Genomic DNA, 21,021 nt, shown 5'->3' with positions numbered 1-21,021 from the left:
ATTTTATGACTATATTCAGAGTAAAAATGATTAGAAAGATCAGTTAGTTAATATTTAATTAATGAGATTAGCCTCATTAATAACTATTGATTACCTAATAAGGAAACTATCTCCTAAATTTTACTTACTGATTAAGCTTGTTTCTACATTAGTTAATAGTAGTAACTGTGTTAATGTACTACTCGTTAGTTCTGCATGACTTCATGCATAGTTATTAATGAAGGACCATTATTATAAAGTGTTACCGGTGGAGTCTTGATATAAGGTGTTTAATTAGATCAGCATCACGAGAGGAATCAGTTGTACTAAGTTTTACTTTTGTAGATCAAATGGTTCAGAAGTTCACTTCAATGTAAAAAGAATTAACTGTTTGGTGGCACAATAGAGTTTGTCCTGGACACTCCAAAGTTCGTCCAATTACTGTTCTTTACCATCACTACAAGTGTGCCAAATTGTATAATTTTCCTACTTATGGTTCATATGGCTGCCATTGACTTTCATTGGGGAAAAATAAGAAGTAAACGTATGAATTTTACCATTTTGACCCCAGTGTAGAGAGTGCATAAACCTTCAACTCACCTGGAATTCGTCAATGTATCGACCTCACAGAAGACCTTCACAATTCAGCCGGTATCTGCTTCTTTTGTAAAAAATTATACATTTTTATATTACCAACAAAAAACAATATTAATATTTGTTTATAAACAATTGCTATATTTTTTTTTATCCAATATATTACCATATGAGTTATATTATGCCCTGTCAAAACATTTCAAACAAAAAATGTCCTATTACACATAGATATAAATATTAATACGAACCAGCAGTCTGAAGATGGTCTAGTTGAATAAAATTGTACTCAGAAATTATGCTCTATTTATTGTTGAATTAAGGCCCTCCCAATCAAATAAGTCTGATCTGATATCTGTAAAATAAACATCAAATGGATCCATTACTGTCTGGGTTATGTTTGTTTTTTAACTGTTTCCCTGTTCTGGGGTGCGTTTCTGTACGTCGCTAACTCAGTTAGCTGGATTTGACTGTTGGTGATTTGGCATGATCTTGGATTGTTTGGTTCTTCGACTCATCCTGGACTTGCTGTCATAGCAACATGTGCGTAGGGGAGAGTGGGGTGATTTGTGCCAGGGGGGGGAAGTAGTTCCACCCCTTGTTTCTGGAAAACCATAGAAGAAATTGGTCATGTGACCACATAATTTTGAAAAGCAATCACTTTTACTCATCCTCCAAAGAAGAGAGACACATGGCATGAGAGTTAAGCACATTTTAGTGCAAAAAAACAGTTTTTTCCCTTTCAAAGTCAAATTTCTATGATTAAGGTTTTTTGATTGTAGTGTCTGAAAAATTATAGACAAGTTTGAAAACATTTCACACATGTTTTAGTGCTTTAGTAGGCTACACAATGAGTCTATGCAGTTAGCATGATGTTAGCTCTTAACTGCTGGATCATGCTAGTTTTTCAAACTTGTGGGTCTGGTGATTTGTGCCAAAGGGCCTGGGTTAAGTTGTGCCGGATCCAGACCACCTAGACCTACATACTCACAGGGGATCCATGCTAATCTTGAGAAGTGAGGAGATGGGCATGCCTCATCATTGTTTGACTTAGGCCTGCCTGCTATTTGTTTAATTTAACTAACACTGATTTCAGTTTTGAGTTTGCACTATGTTATTAAAGAGAAGTTTTATTCTGTTTTTAAGTGGCCTATGACACAATAGGATGTTTAGAAATTAGCCCAGTCACTTTATTCTTATATGTTACATAATTGACAGACAGCGCTATGTCAACAGGCATCTACTGCCAAAGCCTTTTTGCCTGAAATGATTCACAAATATCATATATTGTGTTGCTATGGTGCTCTAAATGGTTGCTAGGGCGTAGCTTGATAGCTTCACAATGATCCTGAGAGACTGATTGGTCGTCTGAGTAGAATGAGCCCGCCCCCTTGTCTCTATGACACTGTGATCCAGAGTTATGTTCAATACAAAATCCCTATGCAATTGACCATAGTAGGAAAAACGCATGCTATGGTATTCCAGGGTGACAATATCTAAATAAACCTTAAATGAGTAATTTTGTATTGAATTTATCTTGCTTTCATATAGCATTACGGTCCATAACATTAAAATGTTCTGTTTTACTTTAGAAATCACTGGCACAATTTACCCCAATGTATTCCCCCAAAGGCACAACTTCCCCCGCACCAGGGGCAAGTTGTGCCATGAGACCACTTTTTTCCCAAAAGCTATATTTCTGAAACAATTTATTTTAGATCCAAAGTTATTGTTCTCAGGGATACACCACATCCTGAAATATATGTACATCCTTAAGTTGAAGGCATTACTGCCATGGCCTCACTTTAAAGTCACTTTGAGTAAAAACTGGCACAACTCACCCCACTTTCCCCTAAGCTTAAACCTGCTCGCGAGCAGCTTATTTCATGTCTTCAAGATTAGATTGCGGCTTTATAAGCGGAGCTGATGCGGGAAGTCCTTTAGTGCAGCGCGATAGTTTTTGATAGATAATGTTTTTTTCTCGTATATTAATTATTAATACATAATTAATTTGTTGGAACAACACATTAAATGTTCGACTCATCGGAACGGCACAAACTGTGCATTGCTCTGCAGATTTTTTGCAAGTGGCACTTTCCTTTACACTATTAGAGAGAACTTGGTGAAAAGTGCTGTCTGTCGAGCCATTCGCAGAGTTTACCTGGTGCTGAAGCTGTTTTAGGGGTATTTCCAAGCCACTTAAGACCCAAGTTTTTTTTTTTTTTTTTTGCCAACACAACTAAACTATATTATAATTTTTAATGAAGATCATGCAATCATGACAATGCCAGTAAGTGTGACTTACAGTATGTGTCCCTCAGGCTTCACTAATGTGGTTCTGCACACTCGTTCCCATCAAGGCCTCAGTGAAGGGGATTTTGTGAACCGAAAGGGGGTTCACAATGTAAATGTGCAGGCAAGTTACTATTATAATTCTTAATATTCCAGATTAGTAATATTATATAAAACATTTTTTTAAAGGAAATAGAATCAAAAAAGTATGCAGTGGACTGACCAAATTCTCTTAGATGGTGTGTAACCATATCACAAATGAGGAAGCAAAAGGATCTGTGCATGACTCAAGATTTGAGTCATATTTATGCACATTATTTGAACGTGGTAAGGGAAAATATAAATATCAAGCTCACTGTATTACACTTGCTGATCCTAACAGAACTGCATTTTTCCACTATACAGGAGATTATGATGGGATCCTGTTTGGAGATAGTGGCTATGCCTGCAGGCAGTATTTTATGATGTATTCCCTGACCCAAACCCTGGACCACAAACCTGTTACAATGCAGCTCTAGCCAGGACAAGGGCACGCATTGAAATGACCTTTGGGCAACTAAAGCGAAGATTTCAGTGTCTGAAAAGCCTGAGGGGTTGCCCCTGACAAGGCCTGCGACATTATTGTTGCATGTGCCATATTACACAACATTGCCACATCAGAAAGGAGAGGAGCCCTTTGGTGAGGGTGAAGCCTGATGATGACCTCCGATCATTCATTCCTTCTTTCTTGTGAACAGAATTTGCTTATGCAGGAACTTCTCATCATGTAATCAGATACTTAATGTGTGATCTTGTGATCAGGATGTGATCTGTGTAACTTTAGATTCGTTTGCATTATTCCACGTGTTTTGCAGGAATAGCATGGATGCTTTGGTCTCAGAATTTTTGGCAAACTGTCTAGATAACTTTTAAGTCATAATCACCAGTTTTATTTATATTAAAATAAATAACATTGGCCTGCCTTTTTTGCCACTTTCTGTCTTTTTAGTGAAATAGTCTAGGACTGAAAATGCTACAGAGACAAACTTGCAGGCAAGTACAATTTTATAAAATATTTGTCAGAACAAGACATTTAAAACACTGCAAATACTTTTGCTGCAAGTTCAGTTTACTTATTTGAAATGAGTTGCAACATTTGATTTTATTACACTCAATTTACTTAAAATTGTTAATGAATCATGCTTTTGAGTTGGAATAAAATTAATCATTTTTGTTGACAGCTGAAACATACAGTCAATTTTCCAGCATGCTCCGCACGGGATTGAGATGCTAAACTTGGGATGCTAAACTCAAAACATCCTCCATTACATTCAGGTTTGTCAGTATATTATGATCTTACAATGCAAATTAACTTACAAAACACTTTGTTAGTGTGAAGTTCTTTCAACATGTACATGTTAACATGATTTGAGTTAAATTCAGGTACAGTTCAGTACCATTTACTGATCAATGTAATAATTGTTATGCTAACATTTCAGTTTTAAAACAATAATATAATTATTTATGTTCTTATATCACAACACTTTTCCTGGCATACAAGGAAAAATTATTCAAATATTGTGTAGTTTTGTCATAAGAAAAGGATGTGTGCTCAAGTGAACAGTACTCTTTTATTTGTGCAGTTCTGGTTGTGTCTGCTTTCTCATTCAATAAGGAAGAAATGTAGCGCTCAGTAAACACAACATCAGCACAATGTAAGCCTTTCAAGACTTTGGACATACAATTCAATCCTCCTTCAAAAAAGATCGTCAGTAACGGAAGATAATTGATTTTGAAAGGGCTGTTTTAAGCATTGTAATTTTTTCTACCATTGTTTTATTATTATTATTATTACTGCCTTTAAGTGTATTGGTTCTGGAAAAGTTTCAGTCACTGCTTATAGGTTTGGGATTATTTTTCATTTTTTTGCCAGACTTCACTGTATCCTGCAAAGTCTCCCCTTTTCTGGTGTTATAGAAATGGCCATTAGTGCTCTCTCTCTCTTCACTTCAATGTCCCCCTTCGCTGCTCCTCCACATGTACGTTTTACAGCCCTCACTTCATCGCAAGAAAGGCAGTGGGTTACGACCATGTCTTGATCCGGGCCTTTCACAAGCTTCCGTTTAAGATACTAAAGCATAAACGCATCCTCACTTGAGTTCGTCCCCAAGATTGGTTGGCACCAATAGAACTGAAGGATGTGTACTTTCACGTCTCGATTGTACCTCAACGCAGACTGTTTCTTCGGTTTGCCTTTAAGGGTTAGTTCACCCAAAAATGAAAATTCTGTCAGTAATTGCTCACCCTCATGTTGTTCCAACCCCGTAAGACCTTCGTTCATCTTCGGAACACAAATTAAAATATTTTTGATTAAATCTGAGAGCTGGATCACTTCTCCATAGGCTTCTAAGGCATTATAACTTGCTGGCCCAGAAAATGCATTAAAGACATCTTAAGTTTATAAAGTGACGAGAATACTTTTTGTGCGCAAAAAAGAGTTCTCTCTGGGCCTCGAGTTTTTTCACGTAGTGTAACAGCGCAGCGCTTCTGTGTTGTACGTCACACGTAGGCTCACTATTGGCAGATGTTATAGAAATGGCCATTAGGGCATCTCTCTCTCTTTACTTCAATGTCCCCCTTTACGGCTCCTCCACGTGTATGTTTTACAGCCCTCACTTCATCGTACTCAAAGGCAGTGGGTTACGACTGTTCTTGGATCTGCATGTGTTGAGTCGGGCCTTTCACAAGCTTCAAGTCAAGTCAACTTTATTTATATAGCGCTTTTCACAATACAGATTGTATCAAAGCAGCTTCACAGTATTAAATAAAATAGTACATCAGTGTTTGTTTCTAGTGTAAAACGTCCACGTTTGGTAATGCTGATCAATAGTATTGTTGATTGATTAATTAAATTAAGTATCCCCAACTGAGCAAGCCAAAGGCAACAGTGGCAAGGAACCGAAAAACTCCATCAGGTGACCTAATGGAGAAAAAAAAAACCTTGGGAGAACCCGGGCTCAGTCGGGGGCCAGTTCTCCTCTGGCGTTTATGAACTAGAGGAACTAGAGGTCAGATTTAACTAAGATTAAAAATATTATATGAATGCCTGGCTGAAGAGATGCGTCTTTAATCTAGTTTTAAACTGGGAGAGCGAGTCTGAGCAACGAACAGTATCAGGAAGACTATTCCAGAGTTTTGGAGCTAAATGTGAAAATAAAGCTTCCGTTTAAGATACTAAAGCGGAACACTTCCCATAAATCCTGATGTACTCGTCTACACTAATATTAGTCTCTCTGTTTATCCCGAGGTTTACCGCAGTTCTCCGGATCCAGGCCATATCCAGATCTGATGAAGGACCTGCGCCTGGACACACTCACACACACACACACACACACACACTCAAGATCTGATGAAGGACCTGCGCCTGGACACACTCACACACACACACACACACACACACACACACTCAAGATCTGATGAAGGACCTGCGCCTGGACACACTCACACACACACACACACACACACACACACACACACACACACACACACTCCAGATCTGATGAAGGACCTGCGCCTGGACACACTCACACACACACTCCAGATCTGATGAAGGACCTGTGCCTGGACACACTCACACACACTCACACACACACACACACTCCAGATCTGATGAAGGACCTGCGCCTGGACACACTCACACACACACACACACACTCCAGATCTGATGAAGGACCTGCGCCTGGACACACTCACACACACACACACACTCCAGATCTGATGAAGGACCTGCGCCTGGACACACTCACACACACACACACACACACACACACACACACACAGACACACACACACACACTCCAGATCTGATGAAGTTCCTGCGCCTGGACACACTCTCACACACACACACACACACACACACACACACACACATACACTCCAGATCTGATGAAGGACCTGTGCACAAAGTCCAAAATAAAACAGTTCCCCATCGTCCAAATTAAACAATTCCCCATCGTAAGTACACATTGATGGCCTAAGACACGAAACGAGCGGTTTGTGTGAGAAAACGAACAGTATTTATATAGTTTTTAGCTCTTATAACACAGCTGCGTCCAAATGATCTGAGGGCTCGGGCGGGTATAGATATATACACTAGATGTCGCCTTGGTTACTGCAGTTCATTGGAACGGAACCGTAGCCAAGGCGACATCTAGTATATCTATACCTGCCGAGCCCTCAGATCATTTGGACGCGGCTGTGTTATAAGAGCTAAAAACTATATAAATACTGTTCGTTTTCTCACACAAACCGCTCGTTTCGTGTCTTAGGCCATCAATGTGTACTTACGATGGGGAATTGTTTAATTTGGACGATGGGGAATTGTTTAATTTGGACTTTGTGCAAGCTCTTTGAGTCAGTATCCATATACCTGCATTATATGACTAACAGACAAGAACGGTTTGACCTAAAAATATCAAAATTGAAACTACTGCGGAAAAAAAGACACCTACATCTTGGATACCCTTCATGTAAGCTAAAACATACCAAAATTTAATTTCAAAGTGAACTATCCCTTTAAACTCACTTACAACAAACATTTTCCACTTTTCCTCACTGAGAAGCACTACTGCTCAAACCTCATAGTTACAACGCGGACTGTTGAGCAGACGCGTCTCAAGCCTATTAGTGATCCAACGCTGGATACTCTTATAGGTTACGTCCGTGGATCACGGCTGAACGCGTCTTCTCCACACTCACTTACAAACAAACATTTTTTTTCGCCTATCGTGCGTCTACTCTACACCCGTACCACTAAAAAGACGGATTATATCCAAGACTTCAGTCATAAATTAGTATTAATATTGATAGCATCACTGGTAGCGTCGTTGCTAACTTACTGTCCATCTGTTAAAATGGCAAATCAGATGTAAATAGTCTACCTTTTGGTGCAGGTGAGGACGCATTTGAGCTGCACGCATTGCAGTCCGAGCTGGAAGCTGTTGAGAAACAGATCCATAACCTTTTAGTGAGACAAGCCGAGCTAAGAGACCGGCGGTTAGCACTTGAAGCATCACGCGCCGATGCACACAAATCAGTTGTAACCCTTTTCTCAACTAATTTAATTTAAAATTTCCCTAATCAAGAAAACCCTGGATTCCCGGCAGTTGAATGTTGAATTAGCCGGAGTTTTTTTCTCTTCTCAAATTACTAAGCGCACGGTGCCTCCACCAGGGAATAATAAAGCAAAAATAAATTTACTTATAATTTACTTCCCCAGAATTTTAAATTCTTGTTAGTTTTCCCCCCCAATTAATTGAAATAAATCAATACAGCAATTCCAAATAAGGGAAAAAAGAATAACAATGATTTATTATTTAAACACCAATAAGAAACACTTTTTGTTGGAAGAAAATAATAAAATAAATAAAATAACAACTGGTGTTTTAAATCGTAAAATAAGAAATGGAAAAAATTTGTTTTGTTCAGTTGTATAAAAGTTTTTCACTCCTTACACCATTTGGTACTCAATAGCCTCAATCTCTCTGAGTATTCTAAATTATCACCTTAAAATCACCTTCTTATTTTTAAGAAAATTAAATAAAATAAAATAAAATACACCGGATAATTATTGAAAACTCACAATTTCTCCTTTGAATCGATTTACACACTTCACAGAATTAACACAAAAATTAACTCAGTAACAACACAATAGGTTAGTTTGATCACAGTCTCTTATGGAAAAAAACACACTATTTTGGCTAGCCGTTGGGGCCCAATCGTTGGTGCACTTTCAAGGGAAATGAATTCAAGTAAAACTCAGTACATCCAGAGAATTTGTCGAAACGATTTCACTTACATTCCATCCAGGGAAATGACGAAGCAGTGAAAAAGTGATCACTTACAGCACGAGCCGCGAATATAACACTCATGCAGTCACGCAGCGGGGTGAAAGTCCAGTCCAACCGCAACGACAAAGCCGCTCGCGATGAATCTCGTCCCCCAGACACTATTACGAGTCGTCTGGAAGTGCTTCTTGTGACACCGATAATTCAGTTACCGTCCTTGATGCGAATTTCTCCATCTCAATATCTCACAGTTAATGCACCAAGCAGATGACGCAACCCAACGGCAGAATGGGTTGAAATTATGCTACAGTAAAATAAAAATAACACTTGAAACAAACAAAAACGAGTAGATGAAAGTCCTATCTGTCACTTTGGGCCTGTACTATAAGTAGTGAAGTCTCCAAGAATGACGCTCACTTTCAGTAACGCGAGGACATGTGCTGCCGTTTTTTCGCCATGTGCAGTCTCTCCACCATGTCGTCTCTATAACGTAACTTTACGCAACGTGCGTCCGTAAACTTTAAACAATCTCAATGCTGATTGGTCAACATTAATACACTTCAGCTCAACAGAACACCTCATTTGAGTAAAAGCAAACAGTACAAATGATAAAGAAACAAAGAATGTTTGTACATTTTGTTACATCACATTGTCAAATAAACAAAAACAAAATATCAAAAGTATATATTTTAATACTCTGAAATTTTCAAAATAAGGCGTATTTTTAAGGCATATTTTAAGGGGTCCCTACACAGTGATTAACGTTACTAACCCGCTGACTCCGACCTCGTCTACTCCGTGCGTTTCTCAACATCGGTCCCGAGCGCCGAGGTCGCGATCAGCCATGGTCTTGTTCACTCCGGCTCCAACACGCCACCACGAAGCCTGGATGGTTCCGCAGCGTAAGACGCGAGTCAGGTCTATTATCAACATTAGAATAACATACTGATCATATTCTAACATTTCATCATGTTGAACTATATAACATTGATTAGTTTTATGTACATTTGCTCACCTGTCTAATAAAGTACATACAAGAGCTGCGTCTCTGTGAAGTCGTGACTCGTGAAGCTGTCAAGTCGATGTTAGCCGCGGACGTGGAGCTCTCGACATCTCGAAAACGCCCCGCTGATATTGATCCTCATTTTAGTTCTCCTTTTTCCCCAAAGTCTGCTTGCCATGATCAGGGGCGGATTAAGGTGGTCAGGGGCCCCTAGGCTACTCTTTGTGTGAGGCCCCCCCTAAAAATGTACTTAGTGCCATACATGGTCCACGCGCAATACGGTGAACTGGCATACACACACACTGAGACAGCCAACACTACAGTGTTTTCTTTACATTCCTTCAAGTGGTGGCCAATTCACGTCTACCCAATTACATGCTTGTTTTTTTGTTTAGTTTTTTTTAGTGCTGCACGATCGTATCGCAATCGCAATCGCGATGTCAAGCCTACGCGATTGTTTGACGCTGCAATTTTATATTAAATAAACAAATTAGCGCTGTTAACGCACTTATTAATGTAAATGCTTTTAAACCATTCATGCGCGATAAGACATAAAAGAACAAGCTGCCTGTGAATGTCCTCCTGACACACACACACACACACAGATAGACGCACGCCAGTATCAATTTCTCTTTCGTGGTAGAACGAACAACACACATGTATGCCTAAATGAACGCGCTGCCTGTGAATGTCCTGACTGTGACAGACAGAAAGACTCGCGCTAATATCGTGCGTGCGCACAAAACAGCATGACAGAATACAGTTCTCTTTCGAGCTTTAACGAACAAAAAACACACACAATTATGCCAAATTGTCTTTTTGTCGAGTGTCTTCATCACATAAGAGTAGTCTTATGATGAATATGAAGAGTTGTGATGACTCGTGAAAGAATGAGGCACGTCTGAGATCCGCGTCTCTGACAGCGGCTGGTCTTAAGGGACAGTACACAGTAGCCACTAATTACATCTGTCGCTAAAGTTATTCTTTTTTTATTATTATTATTTTTCTTTACCCCTGACATGTATGGTTATACGTACTCTTGTATGTAAATTATGTTTTGTTCTTGTTAAAATGCAATAAAAAAAAAATCTGTCGCTTAAGTTAATCAAAGAACAAAGATAACAGAGAAAAACACTCACTGCTCTTGATGAAAGAATTTTTTTCTTTAGGCTGATTATCACTAATCTGTGTGTGCATTTATTTTCCTTGAGAACCAAGCAAGTTGACTCATGAAACCATTTGTTTATTATATCGCATATCGCAATCGTAATCGCAATATTGACCTCAATTAATCGCAATATGACATTTTCCCCAAATCGTGCAGCCCTAGTTTTTTTAATGTTTCTTATGGGCCAATTAGGGTCCTTTTTTTGTTCACGCCAGGCACGGCGTTATGGGTGACCCAAAACTTTTCTTAAAAAAAACAACAACTTTTAATATATTCTAATTTTGTCAATAATTATAAAAAATCGGCAATAAGCTAATAATTTGAGCTAAAATGGTCTAGATGTTTAGTTTTAAAAACAATTTTTAAAAGCTGGTTATGTCTACTTTGATGTTTCTGTGCAAGTTCAGCAGACAGTGAGGTTCGGGTTTGTTCCGATCAGAGCTCGTGAGTGGAGAGCGCATTTCTGAATATTCCACTCCTTCATTCCGCAGGGTCGCTCACTCAACCCAGAATGGCCTGAGCCTGGCTCGAAAATATGTGGAATAAGGGCTGCCTCTGACTAAATTTTTGTCTAGTCGACTAGTAGTTGTTCATTTAAGCCATTCGTGGACAAATCGCCCCTTTATATTAATGTAACTACTTAGGCTATATACCTTATAGGATAATGAGCGTTTACGTAATATAGCCACACTCAAGCGCGACTGCACGCATAAAGCTTGCCACAAAGAACCGGTAAAAGTAATGATTATGAATGTGTCTAAAATAGCAAGGAGACATTTAATTATTTATTAATAAACTGGGGCCGTATTCACAAAGAATTTTAAGGCTAAAAGTAGCTCCTAACTGGCAAATTTAGGAGCAACTCCTAAAAATAATGGGCGTGTCACTCGTAACTTTAGGACTCCTAATTTTTTTGACTAAGAGTAATTCACGAAGCATTTTAGCCCTAAAAGTAGCACCTAAGTCTGGGACAGCTTAAAAGAAGTCGAGAGGACTCCTAACTCACTAAGACCTTCACAAACCGCTTTTTGTGGCATCTCACGCTGCGATGTTTTGAAATGCGTATGCGGCGGCTACAGGAGCTTCCAATCGCGAGGGAACAATTTTGCATTGTAGGCATAACTAGGGATGCAATAACGCCACCAACAACAACCAAAACTAGGCTACTCATTGCATGTAAACTGATTGTAACGTTTCATTGTGAATCAAATTAAAATGTTCTTCTCTTTGCAAACGTATAGGCAGAGGCATATAGTGACAGATTAATTCAATAATGTTGCAAATATATTGCATCAATCCATATGTTTCATTAGGCTACTAGGCTATTTGTTTTGCCTTACTCTTTATTCATTTAGGCTATTTATTCAGTTATTCATCATCTTCCGTCCTTCACACTACTTGTGTAGCGCACGCATTCTCAGACCTGTCACCTGTCACTCATCATCGTAGGGGAGGTGTTAGGAATCATTCCCGCGTTACAATCATCAGCCAATCAAGGTGGTCACTTCAGTCAAGCTCGTGCATGAGTAATGACGTCATCCATAGCAACGAAGACTCACTCTTAGTTTAGGAGTTGTAATTTTTCTTTACTAAGAGTAGGTCTGAAAGGCGTTGTGAATAACTTCTAAAAGAAAACTCCTAGCTAAAATCTTTTAGTGCGATTTAGGAGTACTCCTAGTGGTAAGATAAAATGCTTTGTGAATACGGCCCCAGGTGTGTTCTGTGTCGCTGCGAAGATGAAGTTGACGTTGCCGACTCGCCATGAACGCCAGAGAGAAATACATGCATTTTTATGCATGCATTACATATTCAGAGAGTAGCCCATTTCTTTTGGTTTTGAATATTTTCGTTTAAAAGTAGACAGTTCAAGCTTTCTATAAAAGATAGCCTATATTTCTCAAATCTGTGAGGCACAAGCTGAGTTTCAGCGCCCTCCAGTTCATGTAATGCAAGTAATCGCTTCTTATTTATTAAATACAGGCAATTGGTTAATTAAACATTGATCAAAATTAAGATACAATTTATACAAAACGAAAATATTTTAAAAAGAGTCTTTCTACAAAACAAAACTCAATGAAGTGGTCAAAATCATGTTTTGCCCACTCCTTGTCTCCAGACATATTGCGCATCTCGTGATGTGAGATGATAATCATATCTTTCTCATGCTGCATGCTCACTTTTTATAATCAACATTGATTAAATTAAAAAACATAATACGTCACATATTTTCCAACCCTCGGGTCGGCCCTGTTGCAACAGTCGTTGTTTAGGTACCTTAAAAACGCACGTACAGTCTCAGAGTCATCGCTGCAACCAGGAGATGAAGAGAGCTGAGATCCACATCACCTAGCACATCTTCATCTCCGCCACCCCAGGATGATATAGCGCGGCTAGCGCGAGAACGACCAGTGCCGTTGCTAGGAGGGCGCCAGCGCCTCTGCCTCACGAGTGGATGATAGCCCTGAAGACGCCTAGCAATGGTATACCTTTAGTGGTAGTATAGCCTACCTTTAGTTAAGTTATACCAAGGGTCTTCGTAGCGCGCTAAGAGACAGCGTTATCGGGAACCGCAGCCCAGGTATGATGCGTGATGGAGATTCCAAAGCGCTCTTCTTTGGTCAGAACCATGGAGAAACTTTTTACAATGCAACAAAATATTTAAAGAGCATCAAGCTATTAAAATCTATATTATGTATACGCACAGATAATGTAACAGTATATTAGTCAGTAATTTTTTCAGCAATTGGTCTGGCCCATCCAAAACTGGAATCCTGGCGTCGTGCCTTCGCGCTTAAGTAAATAAAAAAAAATTGTCTGGCCAATCCGAGGCCCCTGCACACGTGGGGCCCCTAGGCTGCAGCCTACGCAAGCCTGTGCATTAATCCGCGCCAGGCCATGATCCATAATGTTTGAAAGAAACAACAACAGCGTAAGCTCGGCGTTACGCACTACACTCATTACGTGCAGTTGTCCACGTCTGTCGTCATGGTTACTATGGCAGCACTTGAGTGGAAATCAGGGATAATGCGGATATTGCGTCAGTGACAGCCGACAAGTGAACAGTTTTCCGGGACGGCCAATTATTTAAAATTGGAATTTCTCTGAAATTAAAAATCTTTGGGAACTTTTGGGATATTGTAAGTACACAACTGCAGGAAATATATCACACTGTTCAAGTGATTTTTGGATATTTTATTACAAAATTGTTACATATTGTAGCTTTAACTAACATTAACAAAGATTAACAAATACAGTAACAAATGTATTGCTGGTTAGTTCATGCTACTTAATACATTAACTAATGAACCTTATTGTAAAGTGTTACCAAGATGACAAATAATAGTAATAATAAAATAGAAAAATATACATAATGTCAGAGATGGATGATTCACAGGCAGAAAGTGTCTATTGAAATAAAAATATTTAAGGTGTCTATTAAAATAAAAGGAAAACAGTTTTTTTTTTTTTTTTAAGGAAACAGATAAAAAAAGAGAACCTACAGCCCCATTTGCCTTTATCTACATCTTGGTATACTCTCCTATCATATTACTTTAGATCCTAAATGTGATGTATTTTTTACATCTTATTTTCTCTCCTTCAAAGGGCACTAAGATGGCGCCGTGGGCGAACCCAGAGCACTTCACCCAGAGGCAGGAGTGTGTCAACACCTTCGCAAGCTGGTTTGGTTACATGCCTCTAATGCACTCAGTTTCGCCTGGACCCAGTGCTCTTTAAGGACCACGTGTCTGTCCTGCGCAAGAGGTACAAAGACCTGGAGCGCGTCTGAGCCGAGCTGAACGCAGTGGAGACAGGTCACGGGATGATACTGACTTATCTCTACCCCTACGCTACTGGCTGCTAGCTTGTGATGGCCAGTCGGTGGACAAGAGAGGGGGTTTTGCCTCTTATGACCAGTTCTCAACATATGACTGACAGCTTGATGGATGAGAAAACATCACAGATCTGTCAATCATTCCAGCTGCTGTTTCATTGGAGGAGTTTGTAGCGTTAAGGTGCTGTGGACTAACACACGGCAAACAACTGAAGTGGTAATTACATGACCAATAAAATAATTCCGAAATGCAATCTGTGTGTGGGTGAATTTGTAAAAAGTATCTTTTATTTGGATGTTTTTTAGAACTATCCAACATGGGTCGTTAACAAATAACATGGGCATTTCTCTTTTCAACATCAAGAAATTAGGTAAAAATAAATTGTGACAAACATTAATTTTTCAGACAGCTTAAAGCTGAATTAGGTTATTAGAATAAATAATTTAAGTACATATATGGGAAAGTGTTTCAGATGCACAAGCAAATGACGATTCTTATGAATTGTTCTCCAACTCTGGAGTTTCTGGCTTGAATCACTCTGATATCTGACTGAATAAACATCTACTTACCGATTTGAAAACTGGAATTACTTTTAAATGCTAATTCAGTGTTTTGATAAAGATGTTAATAATCCGAGCATTGGGATTAAACACCGTAAATGAGGCAGGAGCTGAGTCTGATCTCATCTGTCCAGATGAACAAGCAGTGAACGAAAGACAGTCTTGACTGAAGATGGTCAGGCGTTTATGAATATAGGAGTGTCCAGGGTGCTCAGGGAGTTCAGTCAGATGTTTGAAGGAGCTCTTTGGGGTTGGAAATTCAAACAAATGTAGAAAAGAGAAAATCCAAGGCACTCTTCTTCAAAATTATTTAAAAAGCCTTTATTTTACTGGCTATTTCATAATAGAAAAATTAAAAGACATAGGGAGAAGCAACCCACGCGTATCGGCACAAACAGCCATCAGGGTGTGCTTTCCAAACAAACAATTTACCCGTTTGTGTGTGCTAATTACAAACACCTGAATGACATGGTGAGTTACCACATGAGGCAAGCCAAAATAATACATACACATACAGAGAGTGTCCACTAGGTGGTCACATTGCGAATCAAATCCCAAAACAAATGTATAAAATGATCACAAAAAAGGACTGAAATCTATTTCTTCGGGGTACACTGTGGCCTGTAAATCGTATATATAGAATGTTTCTCTCTGTAAAAGTCATTTTAATCGGTCACCACCCCGAATATTCTTTTTGATCGTTTCTAAACCCTCATTAGGCCGTCTGGATTGCTGTTGTGCACATTTTGGAAGTGTTTTGCCATAGGATATAATCCAAATTACCTTTTCTAATGGCATTTTTATGCGTCTTTGAGACGTCTCTTGGTCCGGCCTACATAAAAACATCCACATTTACATGATAACCTGTATACCACAAAAGTAGTATTGCAATTAATGAATGCTTTTATATTATACATCATATTTGTCTATTTACGTATTTACCACATTTGTAAGTACAGCTTACAATTGTAAGTAACTGTCTGTACAGCCAAGTAATCTGTTTTTTGTCAGGAAGATGACTAGGTACTAGCCTATCACGTAATGTGGGAAATCTTGAAGCTAATTTTTGGAGGTGCAGAAAACACTTCTCTAAGCACAGGGTCACTCTTGATAAGATAAGATTGTCATTGGTGCTGTTTAAGTGGACAAAATCCCTCTCACACAAACCTAACAAAGATTAGCATAGTTGTATGGGCAAAGCATGCACCCGTTGCAGTGCCCCGAACCTGAATGTATAGGTCTTGGAAAAGGAACACATTATTTTGTGAGCTGAATGGTCATGTGTTTAATAGGAAGCGTACCGTGGTCATTTCATCTGCCGGAAGCTAGTTATTTTAGTCGATAAAAGTTTTTAAATGTGGATATTTTCCTTACACGAACACATCACTTCAGAAGGCCTTTCTTCTATCCATGATAAAAGAGCCATGTGGAGGACTTTTATCATGGATAGATGCACTTTGATGGACTTCAAAACAGAAACAACCATTCACTGCCATTATACTGTACAAATTTCTCAGATTTTTGGGTTAGTTTTATTTTTTTATTATACTTTTTTTTTTCTTTTTTTTTTGCCAAAACTCCCCTGAAGCAATTGCCCCCATTTTCCTTAATATTATTTTTTATATTTCTGGTTTGGTCATTGTTCCTTTTTTCCCCTCTTTATAGCAGAAAATTAAAAGTTAATATTGGTTGAATTGGTGGTTGTGTTGTTGATTCTGGGACAGAAGGTTGGAAATCCTCGTTCTCTCCATGGTTTTCTTTCTCTTTTTTTTTTTTTTTTTTGTAAAATGTAATTCTTTACTTTGTTACCAGATCTTGAACCCTAGATGGGTACCTATATGACACTATACCTCCTCTTCATTGTAAATATCCAAATGAGCCTTTTTTTTTTTTTATCCATAAACATACAACATGCAATGCTGTGGTAATTTATTGATGTAGAAAGCAGAGAGATAACCATTAAGATAACCATAAACTATTTCAAACCTTTACTGAATGAACACCTCAACCTCACACAGAGTGAGATATTCATTGCGCCCAGGTATAAAAATGTTCACATATCGCCCCTTAATAGGCTTAAAATCAAATGTTTTTGTCTCTCCAAGTGGAATGGACACAACAGTCACAGCCCTGTGAAGACACAGAGTGACAGAGAAATAGAGAGGGGCGAATCAAAACTGCAAGAAGCATTTTAAATATACTTCTGTCAAAGGCAAGTTTGTATTGAAAGCATTTATTAAAAGTAATGTTACCTTATTTACTCATTTTCTAACCACTTGTGTAATAATTAAGAGAGAAACAATACTTACAGCTCATTATTGTTGCCATTATTTTCCAGGCTGTTGCCGATACGGATCTGAGCTCCATTTATCCTCTCTGCAACAGCATCTCCACGATTAGTGATGCTAACCCGGTTTACCTTGTAGACTACCCCTTGTGAAAAAGAAGTGTGCTTAATTGTATTGAAAGCGTACTTTTTGTGTGCTTAAAATAATCAAAGTATACTTTTTGAAAAGTGCACTTGCAGATAATATAATAAAATTAAAATTAAAGACCACTTAAGTGTACTTAAAGGGAATACACTTTAATGACAATATTTATTAACACACTTAAGTGCACTTTTTACAAATGCACTTTGTAATAATATCTAATTAAGTTTAACTTAAAGTAAGTACACTTTCATCACAATATTTATAAACACACTTAAGTGCATTTTAAAAAATGCACTTTGTAATAATGTCTAATTAAGCTTAACTTAAAGAAAGTACACTTTCATCACAATATTTATAAACACACTTAAGTACAATTTTTACAAATGCACTTTGTAATAATATCTAATTAAGTCTAATTTAAAGTAAGTACACTTTCATCACAATATTTCTTAACACACTTAAATACACTTTTTAAAAATGCACTTTGTAATAATGTCTAATTAAGCTTAACCTAAAGAAAGTACACTTTCATCATAATTTTTATAAACACACTTAAGTGCACTTTTTACAAATGCACTTTTTAATAATGTCTAATTAAATGTTACTTAAAGAAAGAACACTTTCATGACAATATTTATAAACACTTAAGTGCATGTTTTAAAAAATGCACTTTGTAATGTCTGCTAAGTTTTACTTAAACATACATTTTAAATAATTATGATTTATAGTGTTTTAAATGTATTAAAGTTAAAGTTATAAGTTATTAAAGGGAATATATTTTGATGTATTGACTAATATATAAAATAACAGTTTTAATGGAAAACATGGAAAATAATTGATTTTAATTCCAACTCAAGTGTGTTGTCCAAAATTAATTTGTTAATGTATTTTAAATGTGTTTTGTCTATAATATATACTGTGTGCATTATGCAGTTGAAATGTATTTTTCCAATACATCTGCTTATAATCCAGTACAACTTATTGTTGACATTTTTATCACCAGCCCTTGCTCTATGAACTCAACTAGTGTCAGCTTTCTACATAATATTTGAAAATAAAATGTAATATATGAGAGGAGTCTAATAGTAATGTGTTGTAGCTACTTTACATCTGTGAACATAATACTTTCAATATCATTATGTTGTTCTAAGTCAATTAAACACACATTTAAAATTGTATTAATTGCGAGCAAAAGTTAAACAAATGTAAACAAAATGAATTTGCATTTCAATTCAGTTAAAATACATTTAATTTTAATCACACTAGACTACATTGAAAAAAAAGATTTACTTTTAGTTAGGTTAATGAGTAAAGTTTTGTGAACTTACAGAGTTTAACAACACAATGAGTTAGAACAACTTAAACAGAAAAGCTGAAATAACATTTAACCATGCATGATATATGAATATGTTGTTTAATGCGCATGCGCGAGAAATACTACGTCATTATGACGCTCTACTTCACTAGAGTTTGAAAAATGCGCTATGTTTTGCGATCCGTTTGCGACGCGTGATGATACTGAAGCTAGCCAAACAAGAGAACAAAAGGAGCACCACGTTTGGATGTATGTTTGCAGATGAGACGTTATGCTGCAAATAATCAGTCAAGTAAGTATTGATGCTTTCTTTAGTTTAATTTTTTTTTCACAGTAACGTCAGTTGCTGAGTGCATTTTAATCACAGATATTATAAACTCAATAGACTCGGGAGGTGAATTAATCATGTTTTCAATAATTTATATATGATTGCATTCTAATAATGTCTTACATTGTAATGTGAGGAAGGCGTGTGTTGTCGTGTTCGAGGAATTTGGTTGCTGATTTAAAAAAAAAAAAACTAAACCGACTTTTTAAATTATTTTAAACAAGCTACTAAACCAGGGGCGTAGCCACGGGTGTGCCAGGGTGTGCCGGTGCCACCCACAGTGGCAGCTGGCACACCTAAAAATGGATGCAGAATTATTTTTTATAGTCTTAATAAAAAATGTTTTACTAAACTTGGGCTACTGTTGTTTACCTAGAATACTTTTTTTTTTTTAAATCAACCCTTTCATGCGTAAGTTAAAAATATTTTAACCTGACCCCTTGTTTCCATGGCGACGCGTCATGATTGTCACGTGACAGACACACCGCAGCCACAATAACTAACAGATGTATCGCTATTCGTTTTATTTCGTTTTTCATTTAAAAATATTCACAAACTTGCTTACCATGTCAACTATCTGATATTCCGATTCTTCGTTTAAAAACCTTTATAAATTATCTTGATCTATAACGATGAGCGCTGCAGTTCAGAGTCCTGTCAGCCGGATTTACAGCACCTGAATTCCCCAGTTTCTCCCGAAATACATGAAAGTAAGTGGCTGTTGAACTGGGAGAAAAATAGAGTAAACTTTGTAGTTCCGCTATGTGTGTCTGATATATGAATAAAACACGTCGGCAAATTATATTTGAATAGATTGTTTTTGCTGCTTCCATAGACATCAGTGTGTAATATTTTACAAACTACAAATGTATTGTTTTACTAGTACTTATGTCTATTTAAATGTCTGAAACATAAAATAAACAATATGTGGTTGAAAACACTGCATATTAGTTGTGATAGCTGAGCGCGTCAGTCTCTGGCTCAGCGCCAGCCGAGCCAACGCGCGAAAGCAGTTTGAATCTGGCAGTTCTATGACATCACTGAACATTCTAAAGTAACGCAAGTGTATTTCCCTCATATTAAATATAAAACGCATGTGTATACTGATATTTTTCTAACGTCTGGACTCCTTTATTAAGGGAGTATGGATGTATAAACAGACGTTTCAATATATTAGTATTAAACGCATTTTCTGATCATTTATATTTCAAGTTTTGACTGCAAATGTCACGTCCATAACGCTGGAACTCCCCAATGTAATGTAAAGATGTGGTAGCATTGGATCTGGACGGGAAGGATAACTCTGGGAGTTGGAAGCATAGGTTGGAAGGGGGTGTGTGTGTCGCGATTCTGCCTTCTCACACCGCGACCAGTGTTGTGTGTAACCAGTGTGTAACTTATTACAAGTAACTTGAGTTACGTAATCAGATTACTTTTTCAAGTAAATAGTAAAGTAACGCATTACTTTTAAAATTTACAACAAAATATTTGAGTTACTTTTTCAAATAAGTAACGCAAGTTACTTTTGTTTTCCCATTTATTGACTGACAGCTCTCTTGTCCAGAGAGAGTGTGTGTAAACATGATGGTTATTGTAGTTCTAAACTAAATGTGAGCGTGCATTTACTCATCTCACTTGCACACAAAAAAGATTCAGTACTCCTCAATATGAATAAAATCAGTGAAATGCAGAATC

The 21,021-nt window shown here is 37.6% G+C and overlaps 2 protein-coding genes across 3 annotated transcripts in view; both read right to left on the bottom strand.

The window, feature by feature from the left end:
* Positions 1-9,177, bottom strand: part of LOC307162673 (fucolectin-1-like) — a 29,074-nt gene extending 19,897 nt beyond the window's left edge. The window contains exons 1-3 of one of the 2 annotated variants that reach the window (XM_079878166.1): positions 8,745-9,174; positions 822-925; positions 580-640 (exon numbers count right to left, since the gene is read on the bottom strand). The gene's annotated coding sequence lies outside the window, so the exon portion shown is untranslated. Of the gene's footprint in view, positions 1-579; positions 641-821; positions 926-8,744 lie in introns of both variants that reach the window. The other variant, XM_079878167.1, reaches the window with a different exon arrangement.
* The window catches only part of LOC307162669 (fucolectin-1-like), a 380,376-nt gene that overhangs the window by 71,914 nt on the left and 287,441 nt on the right, over positions 1-21,021 (bottom strand). The window lies entirely within an intron of this gene.

This window comes from Squalius cephalus (genome assembly GCF_949319135.1).
Source record: "Squalius cephalus genome assembly, chromosome: 8".
Lineage (NCBI taxonomy): Eukaryota > Metazoa > Chordata > Actinopteri > Cypriniformes > Leuciscidae > Squalius > Squalius cephalus.
The sequence above is the reverse complement of the archived record's forward strand: the minus strand, read 5'-3'. Positions and strand labels throughout refer to the sequence as shown.